This window comes from Nicotiana tabacum, chromosome 3 (assembly GCF_000715075.1).
Source record: "Nicotiana tabacum cultivar K326 chromosome 3, ASM71507v2, whole genome shotgun sequence".
Classification (NCBI taxonomy): domain Eukaryota; kingdom Viridiplantae; phylum Streptophyta; class Magnoliopsida; order Solanales; family Solanaceae; genus Nicotiana; species Nicotiana tabacum.
The window spans coordinates 129,047,133-129,060,013 of NC_134082.1; the positions used below are offsets into that span (position 1 = coordinate 129,047,133).

The 12,881-nt window shown below is 38.2% G+C and overlaps 1 pseudogene; it reads left to right on the top strand.

The window, feature by feature from the left end:
• Positions 1-453: 453 nt before the first annotated feature.
• LOC107818019 (small ribosomal subunit protein mL103 (rPPR7)-like) lies at positions 454-11,704 on the top strand (annotated as a pseudogene).
• The last annotated feature ends 1,177 nt before the right edge of the window (positions 11,705-12,881 follow it).

A 12,881-nucleotide genomic window follows, 5' to 3' on the forward strand; every position in this document is an offset into this window, starting at 1 on the left:
GAAAATAGCGATGGGAAAATGGACTAAATTGTACCGATGGGTCTAACTTAATTGGTTGGGTCGGCGAGTTTTAATTAAAATTTGGGGCAGGTCAGTTGGTCCAATAAGAGGATGCCACGTGCTCCTTAAACATTTGGGAGGGTGTTTTTAACGGGTAGAGGATAAATGTGCAACTAATGTTTAATGGGGGAGGGGGAGGGGGATATGTTTGATAAGAAACTCAAACGGGGGATAAGTAAGTCCTATTTATGATAGTAGAAGGACAAATCAGACCTTTAACATTAACGAATCAAAGCCTATCCTCTACTCGTGTAGAAACTTGAGCATCAAAACCTACTCCATTTTCACCCAGTCAACGTCAAAACCTTAGAACGTCTCCTTAAGCCCTACTCCATTTTCACTCTTGAGTGGCATATCAAAACTCATCCCTGACCCCACTAAACCCTAGAACAAATGTCTTTTTCCGTCACTTTGCGCTAGGCATGCCACCTCTCAACCGTTGTGGCCGCTGTTTCGTCAGCTTCCAGCACCACCATCTCTATCTCCAAAGCTAAATCAAAGCTCAAAGCCGAGCACGACCCTGACAAAGCCCTAGAGATTTACTCTTCCGTTTTCGACCGTTATATTTCCCCTTAGTCCTCCCGCTATGCTCAAGAATACACAGTCAAGCACCTCACTAAACCCTACCATTTCTCCGACATTGAAAGTTTCGTCGACTTTCACAAGAATAGCTCACAAATTACTCAAGAGCCTTTTCTTTCATCCATAATTCGTTCATATGGAGTCGTCGAAATGTTCGATCACATGCTTAATATTTATCATGACATGGATGATTTAGGCACCCCCAGATCAACAATTTCCTTCAATGTGCTTTTATCAGCTTGCATGCACGCAAAACAGTATGATCATTTCCCTCAGCTGTTTGATGAAATTCCGGTAAAGTATGTATTTTGCCCGATAAAGTCTCATATGGTATATTAATTAGGTCATATTGTGAAAATGGATCACCAGAAATGGCAATGGAAATGCTTAAGAAGAAGGAAGAGAAAGACCTGGAGATTACTACTGTTACTTTCACTACTATACTGCACTCGTTTTATAAGAACGGGAAGAACGATGAGGCAAAAAGAGTTTTGAATGAGATGGTGAACAGAGGGTGTGGACCAGATGTTGGTGCATACAATGTAAAGACTATGAACATTCAGGGTGGTGATCCGGAGGGCGTGAAAGCATTAATTGAGGAAATGAGTTGTTGTTTTATACTTCAATACCACACAAGAGGGGGGATGATTTGTGTGGTGTCTAATTTTTCGCTTAACCTAATTCTAGAAGGACCTAGTTCTTCTATGTGTTCCAACAACTACTGTTGCAGAATAATATGTACAGAAATTAAAGAACACAAAGATTTTACATGGAAATTAACTGACTCAAAAGGTAAAAAAAATCACGACCTACTTTCCATTAGGATTTTCCCAAACTCTCCACTAAAATCACTGAGCTAAAAACTGCATTTACAAAAACTCTTTTGTAAACCTAGGACTAACTCTAATCCCGTTGTAGCACACAGCCTCAATTGTTGCGACAACTTCAAGTTAACTCTAACTTGAAAAACTCTGAGTACCTAATACAATTGCTTCTAGATAAAGTTGAAAGGTACAATATGAAAATACCTACTACAATTGAACTAGAATAAAAGACAGACACTTGGAACTGGTTCTTCTATCTAGTTCAAGTAGCTTCAAGTTTGCACGCTTGAATCACACACAAATTGCTTGCAAAATTGCCTTGTTGTTTTGCTCTCAATTCATGTTTAACTTCTGCTTATGCGCGTTACCTGTAAAAGAGAACAACGCTGATATTTATAGAATTAGTAAATAGAGATTGACTAGAATTCTGATGCTACTCTTCCTTGGTAGAAGAGTTCTAATTGATCTCAACCTCTAACTCCATCCTTCACTTAAACCGTATTCTCTTTGAGTAAGGCGTCCTTCTCGTTCTCCAATATGCAACCTTTTCGATCAGGACCAAGAGATATTACTTCTTTCAAGATAAGTTTATCTCCTTCACGTGCATCTCACATGCTTAAGTCTATCCATATCTTTGCTCTACTAGGATGGATCTGGTTCATGTCTGAGTTCCTTTGTCAGTCTTCAAAACTAACCTTTACTTAGGCCAACAAATTCCCCCTTTTTAATGATGACAAACTCTGTGCTTTTCATATAGTAGGCCCTGCCAGAACTCAGCTCAACATTAATGCAAAGTTAGAAATTTTTCACTTATTATCAAGGACCAGATTCATTAGGTTATAAACATCACTATTAAGAATATAAAACAAAATATCTTTTCCCCTTTTGGCATCATCAAAAAGTTGCATAAACAAAGTGTGATTCCCAAATTTTAAAAATAACTCATGGCTACTGAGGCAACTGCAAATGCATTCATGGACTACTCATCAGTAATAAATTACACATATTCAAACTATCAAGAAAAAATAAATAGTCATCAAGAGCAAAAATAGCAAACTTCATTGATAGAGAATATGATTCTGCCACAATCCCAAAAAGAAACAAAAACAGTGAAAACATGAGCAAAACAAGAAAAAAAACCCTAATCTGGGTCACTGAAAGGTCTGGACAAGGTTCAAGAAATTAAGGCTAAAGAAATTAAGGGTTGGAAGAACTAGAGGGTTGGGTTTTGGCTTGGAGAAGGTGCAGCATGTCTTGAAGAATGCCATCATTCTTCTCCTTTTCCTTTGTGAGCTCAATTCCGAGAGCATCTCTCTCAGATTCAACCTCTGCCAAACGAGTCTTTAGCCTAGCTTCTCAGCATCTTTAGCCCCACTCTCTTATAATAGAGCTCTGACATTGCTACTGATAAGTGTCTTTTTAGATGAACCAGGTTCATTTGGAATGGCATTGACCTCATAATCACAAGCAATCAACGTATTGATTCCAAAATGGTCTTTGTATGTGGCCATCTCCCACTTCTTCAGTGGCACCTTACAACGAGCAAGAACAGTAGTGAGAATAAAACCATAAGGAGTGGCATGGGCCTTGGATCCTTTAATAACCCTATCAAGTAGCTTGATCATAAATGCATGCTAGTTGATCTGTCGCCCACTTTCAAGACACTCCATCAAAATCAAATCCATGTATTTAGCAATGTGTCTTCTTTCCTGCCTAGGTAGCAAACACTTGTTGACAAATTCAAACAGGACTTTGTGGCATGGCTTCATTTCACTCTTACACACTACCATGGGCTCATTCACTTCTGTGACATCACAGAACTTTCTAGTAATGGCAAGGGCAGTAGGAAGGGAGTCTAAACTAGTCCATTTTTGCCTTGTGTAGTCATCATATCCTTCAGAAGGAATGTCAAGGATTTCACCCAGCTCTTTTGCATCAAAAGTCACTTGAACCCCTTTCACCTAGCTAGTAACTCTGCTATCCTTGACCTCTGCATTGGCCATGAACTCAATAATCTCATTTATCATGATCCTGCCATCCAACTGAAGGACCATGTCCTTCCATCCCTGAACAACTAGAGCATCAACCAGTCGAACCATCCCTGGTTCCTCCAAATCCTTCAAAAGTCTACCCCTCAAGATGGTTCATTTTCCAAACTTGGCTCGTTTGCCAAGATGGTTCGTTTGCCAAACTTGGCCAGCTTATCTTGTTCATTGTCAGATTCACCCTCTTCTTCACCACTCCAATCTTCTTCCTCGGTAATCTTGACTTGCTTGGCTTTCACAACAGACCTTGTTCTTTTAGCCAAAAAGAGGGTTCAGTAGACTTGGATACAGATGAAGACTTCTTTGAGGAAGTCTTAGTCTTCTTGGGCTTAGGGGTCTAAAACTCCACCTCCACAATCACATGTTCACCTTGATGAACCGGGTCCATCTCATCCACATCAACACCTCAACAGGCTCTGCCACCTTAGCTTTCCTTTAGTCTATTCTTTTCGTCTTACTTTCTTCCATAGCTTTTTGCAACTCATCCTCACTCTGCTTTAACTTACTTCTTGTGGCCCTTCTTTTTGGTAGAGGAATATAAATAGTTGTTGGAGAAGCAGCCTTCCTTTTCTTGAAGGTTCTTGCAGTGCTAGGAACTTTTGGTGTTGGAGTTCTCTTTTTCTTGGGGTTATAGCTTGCACCAACCTTCTTCAGAAGATCTGCTAGGGTTTTCTCAATAGATAAACCAGGTTCATCTGCATGTGAACTTAGATTCACAAGCCCTTCAGCAGCTTCCCCTAAACCATTTCCCTCTGTTTTCTTGCTACTCTCTATCACCTTTTCTGGCTCAGCTCCACAGATAGCCAGTTTAACCGCTTTAGAGGTGGGTGAGGAATCATCCACTTCTTTCCCTTTTCCCCTCACATCATTACAAACAACCTCATTCTCAGTTTCTTTTCCTTTTATATTTTTACCTCTTCTCCTTCTTGACTCAGTCATTTCCACATTCACAACAAACCCAACCAAAACAAAATGATTTTCCAAATTTTCAACTACAACAGAACATACCTCAGAAGGGGGATTTTGCACAGATGTTGCCTGATCAGAAGACCTAGTTCTTTTCCCTCACTCGTAGACTTGAAAGAATCATCAGAATTTTTAGAATCTTGGGCTTGACTAGCCTTTAATTTTGAATTTAGTTTTCTTGAAAGCGCACCTATAGCCACATTTTTGCGAGCAAGCATCTTCACTCGCCTTCACCTAGGTTGGGGGTTATGCTGGGTGGAGGAGTAGTAGAGGAATCGGAGGGGGTAGGTGGTGGAGGTGTTCCGGGGTTATCTTGGGGGTTGGTCATCTTCGTTAATTCAGGGAGAAATTATTGATTAGAGTGTTAGAAGAGAGAAAAGTAGAGAATGGAAATTTTTTTGACGGTTTTGAGAATTATGGGAGTGGCAGTGATGATGATGATGGATTTTAAGAGGAGAATGTTAATTAATGTCCAACAATAGCTTTTGTAGTCAATTAGAAGTCCAATCACTATGAAATTTCAGGTTGAATAGGCGATTAATCTTCCCTAGAATCTAGGCATTTTAATACGGTGAGGAGTCTAACTGAAACAGAACTGGTTCAAACTAAAAAGGATAGGTTTTTGAAGTTTCTGAACATAGGTAGGACTCTGCTCATGAATTAAATATTATTATTTCTAATTGTTCAAAGTGTATAAACATACCTCGTTATTCAGATGAACTAGGTTCTTCACTAAGAATCCTCTTGATCATGCCTTAATTTGCCAAAATAAAATAAATTTTGTTAGAGATCAGTGAGTCATATCAATACATGGCACAAGAGTATACTATTTACAGTATGAGACTGAGCAAAGATTAATCTAGTTATTTATACAAGTTCTAAATTTCCTAACCAAAAAAATCATTTTTTTTTCATTGTGCATTCTGAACTGGTTCCATTAGGTGATCTTAATCATCTCTAGTTTTAATATGTTCCTTTCAAAGCTTTCTCTACTCAGTGCTTTTGTAAAGATGTCAGCAATCTATTTATCAATAGTACCAAATTCTATAGTGATCAGTCCTTTCTCATAGTTGTCCCTCAAGAAATGGTGTCTAACATCTATGTGCTTAGGTATCTTATGATGAACCGGGTTCTTAGTCATACTAATAGCACTAGTGTTATCACAGAAAATAGGAATGCAACCAACTTCAATTCCAAAATCCATCAACTGTTGTTTGATCCACAACAATTGAGTACAACAGGAAGCAGCAACAACATACTCAGCTTCAGCAGTAGATAAAGCAACTGAATTTTGCTTTTTAGTAGCCCAAGACACAAGACATGAACCAAGGAAGTGTGCCATACCTGAGGTGCTCTTCTTATCCACAAGGAAATCTGCATAGTCAGCATCAGCATATCCCACTAGGTTAAAGTTACTACCTTTTGGATACCAAAGGCAAAGGTCAGTAGTGCCTTTCAAGTATCTCAGTATTCTCTTAACAGCAGTCAAGTGGGATTCCTTTGGATTTTCTTGAAATCGAGCACAAAGCCCTACACTAAAAATAATGTCAGGTCTGCTAGCAGTAAGATACAAAAGTGAACCAATCATACCCCTATACAACTTCTGATCAACAGATGAACCAGGTACATCTATGTCCAATTTTGTGATTGTTGCAATAGGAGTGTCTATTTCCTTTGATTCTATTTTTTAAAACTTCTTAATCAACTCTTTTGCATATTTCTGCTGATGGATCATAGTTCCATTTGAGTTTTGTTTAATTTGTAAGCCTAAGAAGAAATTAAGCTCACCCATCACACTCATTTCAAATTCACTCCCCATAATTTTAGCAAATTCCTTACTTAGTTTTTCAGTGGTTGCCCTAAAAATTATGTCATCAACATATATTTGTACTACAAGAAGATCCTTACCTTTTTCCCTCAAGAATAGAGTGCTATCAATTTTACCTCTCTTGTAGCTATGTTCAAGCAAGAATTTGGATAGTCGTTCATACCATGCTCTAGAAGCCTGGTTGAGTCCATAGAGTGCCTTGTCTAGTTTGTATATATGACCCGAACACTCCTTGCTTTCAAACCCTGGAGGTTGTTTGACAAATACTTCTTCTTTTAAGTATCCATTTAGGAAGGAACTCTTGACATCCATCCGGTGAAAAGTAAATTCCATGTATGCAACAAAGGCTATGATGAGTCTTATTGTTTCCAACATTGTAACTAGAGCAAAGGTCTCATCATAGTCTATGCCTTACTCTTGGCTATAACCTTGAACCACCAACCTTGCCTTGTTCCTTGTAACAGTTCCATCTTCATCAAGTTTGTTTTTTGAAGACCTATTTAGTGACAATTACTGATCTGTCCTTGGGTCTTGGAACCAGTGCCAAACTTGACTCCTTTCAAACTGATTGAGTTCATCTTGCATTGCATTTACCCAGTATGCATCCTGCAAAGCATCAACAACATCTTTAGGTTCAATAAGAGATAGGAAAGCATCAAAAGCACATACATTCTTTAATTGAGATCTAGTTTTAATTCCAAAATTTGGATCAGTAATTATGTTCTCAATGGGATGAGAACTTTGATACTTGTAAGGTTTCACAACCAACTGGTTTCTGTTTGATGTTTCTCCCATGTTCTGTTGCTGAGGAACATGCTCATGGACAGGTTCTATTTGGGAATTAGATTCAGTTCTTCTTTGTTCAGTTCCTCCTGTCAGGTTGCCCTGGATGGAAGAACCTGTTCCATCACCTATTCCTTCTTCTGGTGCAGCTTCAGCTTGGGCTTTGACTTCATTTAAACCTTTTACCGGCCCAAAAGCTTCATCTTCATGTTCTTATCTCTCAAAAAGAATGTTAGTTTCATTAAAAACTATATGTATACTTTCTTCTACACACAGCTCTTTTGTTGTACACTTTATATGCTTTGCTATATGAAGAATATCCCAAGAATACTCCCTCATCACTTCTGGGATCAAACTTACCTAGGAGTCCTTTCCATTGTTGTGCATAAAGCACTTACATCCAAATGCCCTAAAATGGGATATATTTGGTTTTCTCCCTTTAGGTAACTCATAGGGAGTCTTCTCTACAAGAGGTCTAGTCATGCACCTATTAATGATGTAACATGCAGTGTTTACAGCTTTTGCTCAGAAGTAATGGGGCAGTTTACTAGAAAGAAACATAGTCCTAGCCATATCTTCAAGTGTCCTATTCTTTATTTCAACTACTCCATTTTGTTGTGGAGTCCTAGGGGCAGAAAAATTATGATCTATGCCATGCTCATCACAAAATTCAGCAAACTTAGCATTTTCAAATTCAGTTCCATGGTCAGACCTAATTGGTGCAAGTTGATTACCTAGTTGTTTCTGAGTTTTTCTAACAAAAGAAGTAAACATGTCAAATGCTTCATCCTTAGATGTTAAAAACAATGTCCAAGTAAACCTAGAGTAATCATCAACAAGCACCATTACATATTTTTTACCACATCTGTAATGTTCTCATTAGACCACAGAGATTCATATGAACTAGTTCCATTGACCTGGTCGTGCTTACCACTTTCTTGCATTTAAAAGAGGATCTTACCTGCTTCCCCCTTGCACAAGTCTCACAAACTTTGTCTTCCTTAAACGTGATGTTAGGAAGCCCTATTACCAAGTCCTTGGAGACTAATTTGTTTAGTTGACTTAGACTTGCATGTCCAAGTCTTTTGTGCCAAACGAGGGGATCATTGTCCAACACACTTAAGCAAGTGAGTTCATTTTCTGAAAGAGAGGACAGATCTACAATGTATATATTATTTACTCCTTTTCCCTGCAAAACAATCTTGTCAGTGGTAAGATTTATCACAAAACATTTGGTAGAGGAGAATGCTACCAAGTTACCTCTGTCACATAGTTATGATACACTGATTAGGCTATATTTCAAGTCATCTATCAAGTAGACATTCTCAATGGAGTGTGAGTCTGTCTTACCTACATTTCCAATCCCCATGATCTCACCTTTCTTACCATTTCCAAAGGAGACATTACCTCCTTTTAGGTCCTCAAGTAAAAGGAACTGGTTCTTACTTCCAATCATATGCTTTGAGCAGCCACTATCCATGTACCATATTTGGCTGCTCCCCTTCACTTGGACCTGCAAAAGGAACTCAGGGGTTTATCTTAGGAACCCAATCTAGTTTAGGTCCATTTCTATAGGCAAAAGGGTGAATTAAATTCTTTTTAGCCCATCCTAACAGCCTATTTTTCCCTTGAACAAAAGTTTTGTTCTTTTGACTGGCCTTTTCTTTTGTATTACATTCACTTTTGTAGTGACCAATCTTACCACAGTGTGTGCAGATCTTGTTCTCAAGAAGTATAATGTACTTGCTTTTGGGATCCCACTTAGGTGCAGGGGTCCTATAGCCAAGTCCTCTCTTATTGCTACTGTGGTGTTCTTATAGCCATGATAGTGCATCAGAGGTCTTATTCCATTTACAAGTTCTGTCTAGTTCATGCTTAACCTTGCTTAGATCTTCTTTTAGGGCTCTTATCTGCTCATCCTTTTTGTACAACTCATCCTTCATTTTTCCTAGATTTTCTTCTAAGGTGAGATGTTTATGATCAGTTTTCTTTTTACCTGTTCCTAATTTCAGTTTTAAATTTTTAGATCTAAGCTCTAGCATAGTGGAATCGAGTTCAAAAACCTGGTTCTTCAACTCAGTATTTTTGCTATCACTTTTGCTAACCCAAAGTTCTAGATTTTTGCACTTAGCTTTCAAGATTACACATTCCTTAGACAATTGTTCCTTTTCATTGTTTATGACCTCAAATTCATCAATGAAATCTAGCAGTACCTCAGATAGACTTTCTTTAGACAAAAATTTAATATTGTCTTTGAGATGAATCACACTTACCTTTGGTTCCTCATCAGATTCTCCAATGGCCATAAGTGCTTGTTCATCTCCATCTTCATCTTCTGAATCCTCATCTGAGCTCTCTCCCTAAACAACAACTATAGCCTTTGTTTATCCTTTGTTCTTCTTGCGATGAAACTGCTCCTTCTTGTTATTTCTTCGTTCAGCTCTTTCCTTCTTCCATTCAATTTCCCATTAAGGACAGTTTTTGATTATGTGTTCCATATTACCAAATTTGTAATAGCCCTCGTTGGTATGTTTTTCACGGACCCTTGGTTTGTTGTAAGTTGCACCTCTTGAAGAACCCTTTCCTATCATTAGATACTTCTTGAAATCCCTCGTGGTCATAGCCATTTCATCCTCCTCTAGAGAGTGGCAATGTTCTTTGATTCTCGAATAGCAGTGATTTTGCTTTCCCAAGTAACAGGCAAAACCCTTGTCAGAATTTTCTCAACCTTGTCTTCTTCAAGGATAATCCTTCCAAGAGACTTAAGTTCATTTGCTAGTGTTGTAAACTTTGTATACATATCTTAGATGGTTTATCCTTCCTTTATGGTGAAATTCTCATATTGAGAGTACAATAGTGTTCCTCTTGATCTCTTCACTTGAGGAGTTCCTTCGTGAGCCACTTGTAAAGTGTGTTAAATTTTCTTAGCAGTAGTACAACTTTGAATTCTACTGTACTCATCTAGACCAAGTCCACACACAAGCCATTTCTTAGCCTTAGCATTCTTTTCCCATTTCTTCAAGTCCTCAGCATTGTAGTCAGCTCTTGTCTTTGGTACATCCACTCCTTCAACATTCTTCTTCATGGTAGCCAAGGGACCATCAGTAACAATGTCCCATAGTTCATAATCCTCTCCGATGATGTGATCTCTCATCCTATTTTTCCACCAGGAGTAGTATTGGCCATTGAAGAGTGGAGGCCTAGCAGTGGAATGTCCTTCCCACTTTCCAGGTGGTGCACTCATCTTGATCTATTCCTAAGGTGTTAGCCTCTTTAAGGATAACCTGCTCTGATACCAATTGTTGTTTTATACTTCAATACCACACAAGAGGGGGGGTGATTTGTGTGGTGTCTAATTTTTCGCTTAACCTGATTCTAGAAGTACTTGGTTCGTCTATTTGTTCCTTATACTACTATTGCGGAATAGTAAATACGGAAAGTAAAGAACACAAGTATTTTACGTAGAAAATACCTGGCTCAAAAGGTGAAAAACTCGCGACCTACTTTCCAGTAGGATTTTCCCAAACTTCTATTAAAATCACTGAGCCAAAAACTGCATTTACAAAAACTCTTTTGTAAACCTAGGACTAACTCTAATCCCGTTGTAGCACATAGCCTCAACTATTGCGACAACTTCAAGTTAACACTAACTTGAAAAACTCTGAGTACCTAATACAATTGCTTCTAAATAAAACTGAAAGGTACAATATGAAACACCTACTACAATTGAACTAGAATAAAAGATAGACACTCAGGTTTGCACGCTTGAATCATACGCAAATTGCTTGCAAAATTGCCTTGCTATTTTGCTCTCAATTCACGTTTAACTTCTGCTTATGTGTGTTACCTGTAAAAGAGAACAACACTAATATTTATAGAGTTAGTAAATAGAGATTGACTAGAATTCTGATGCTACTCTTCCTTGGTGGAAGAGTTCTAGTTGATCTCAACCTCTAACTCCATCCTTCTCTTAAGGCGTGTTTTTTTTGAGTAAGAAGTCCTTATCCTTCTCCAATATGCAACCTTTTCGATCAGGATCAAGAGATATTACTTCTTTCAATGTAAGTTTATCTCCTTCACGTGCATCTCACATGCTTAAGTCTGTCCATATCTGTGCTCTACTAGGATGGACCTAGTTCATGTCTGAGTTTCTTTGTCATTCTTCAAAACTAATCTTTACTTGGGCCAATATGAGTGGTGCAGGGTTAAAACCTGACACGATTAGCTACAATTACTTGATGACTTATTATTGTGAGAATAGATTGATCGATGAGGCGTAGAAGGTTTATGAAGATTTGGAGTCAAACAGGTGCAATCCAAATGCAGCAACTTTTAGGACTTTGAACTTTTATTTGTGTAAGAAGGGACGGTTTGAGACAGGGTATAAAGTTTTCAAGGAGAGTGTGAGAGTTCACAAGATTTCGGATTTCAGTACACTAAAGTATTTGGTGGAAGGGTTGGTGCAGAGATCAAAGTTGAAAGAAGCAAAAGGGATGAGTAGGACAGTGAAGAAGAAGTTCCCTACTAACTTGGTAAAAGCTTAGACCAAGCTAGAAGAGGAGCTTGGTCTGGCTAAACTTGAAGCTCGTGATAAGAAGGCCAATCATACTAGTTAGATGTTGATGGATGATAGTGTTCCATAATTTATGAGGGCTTTTAGATCATTGAATTTCTCTTGTTTATCATGAGTTCACAACTTAGGAGTTGGGACCTACCATTTTCTTATGATCTTTATATAAAGTTTATATGGAGCTCTTCATGAAGTTTGTAAGCATACTTTTGAACATCTGTAAATGTTGTATGAGCTGAATGTCCTATTGATCCATTGTTTTTTTCTCTCGTAATCATAATAGTAACTGGTACTTTTGGTCTCTCTTCTGTGATGGCATTAATCAAATGTGTCGCCACAACTTTGACAATTAATAGCTTTTCATAGATGGTGGTTCAATGTGAAGGTTCTTTCTCTTGTATGCCGTTTGTTGATAGCTGATGACTTAAAAGGGCTTTGTACACCTTTTCTATGTACACTTTATATCATTGTTTCTGAGAAGGTGCAATCTGTTTCCTTCAGTGAAAAAGTGACTATTAAATTATAGAGAAATTGAGACATTCTACTGCTCCGTTGATCTAGAAGTGAAGCCTCTGCAAGACACTTTTGGAGATAAAGTTGCTGAAGTCTTGGTTAATGTTGCACTATCTGTATGGGTCAAAATATGACCACAGATGGGTTATCATTAAAATAATTGTAAGAGGTCGACCAAGACATAGTCGTGCCCATGAGGGCGTAATAGCGATGAGCATCTCGGCCACTACTGAGGTCGAGCCATCAAAAGGCTTACACGGTAGAACATATGTCGTAATACTTAGGCAAGTAAGGAAGAGTATAGTTTTGAGAGGGTATGCTGGTTAAAGACCATTAGATAAAGGGTAAATTGGTAATATATATGTGAGAGAAAAAGGCAAGAAAGAGGGGGGTTCCCATCCGAGAAAAAGGAGGAACAATGTATCAAAGATGATATCAGGAGAGGACCTCCAACAACAAAGCAAAGGCCTAGATTTTGGTTACAACCTTTTGTAATCATCTTTGTTGAATGAATAAAGATAGATCTCATAGTTATCAACGACTTTTCCTCCTTTCCTTCTTTGCTCTCACAAGTACGGAACAATGTATCAAAGATGTAAGCTTATCATTTATGTTTGATGTCTTTTAATCATCTTAAGAAATGTTATATAAGCTCGCCCCCCTTCGATTCTTATATTCAATATGCTTAGATCTAGAGTTAATTACGTTTG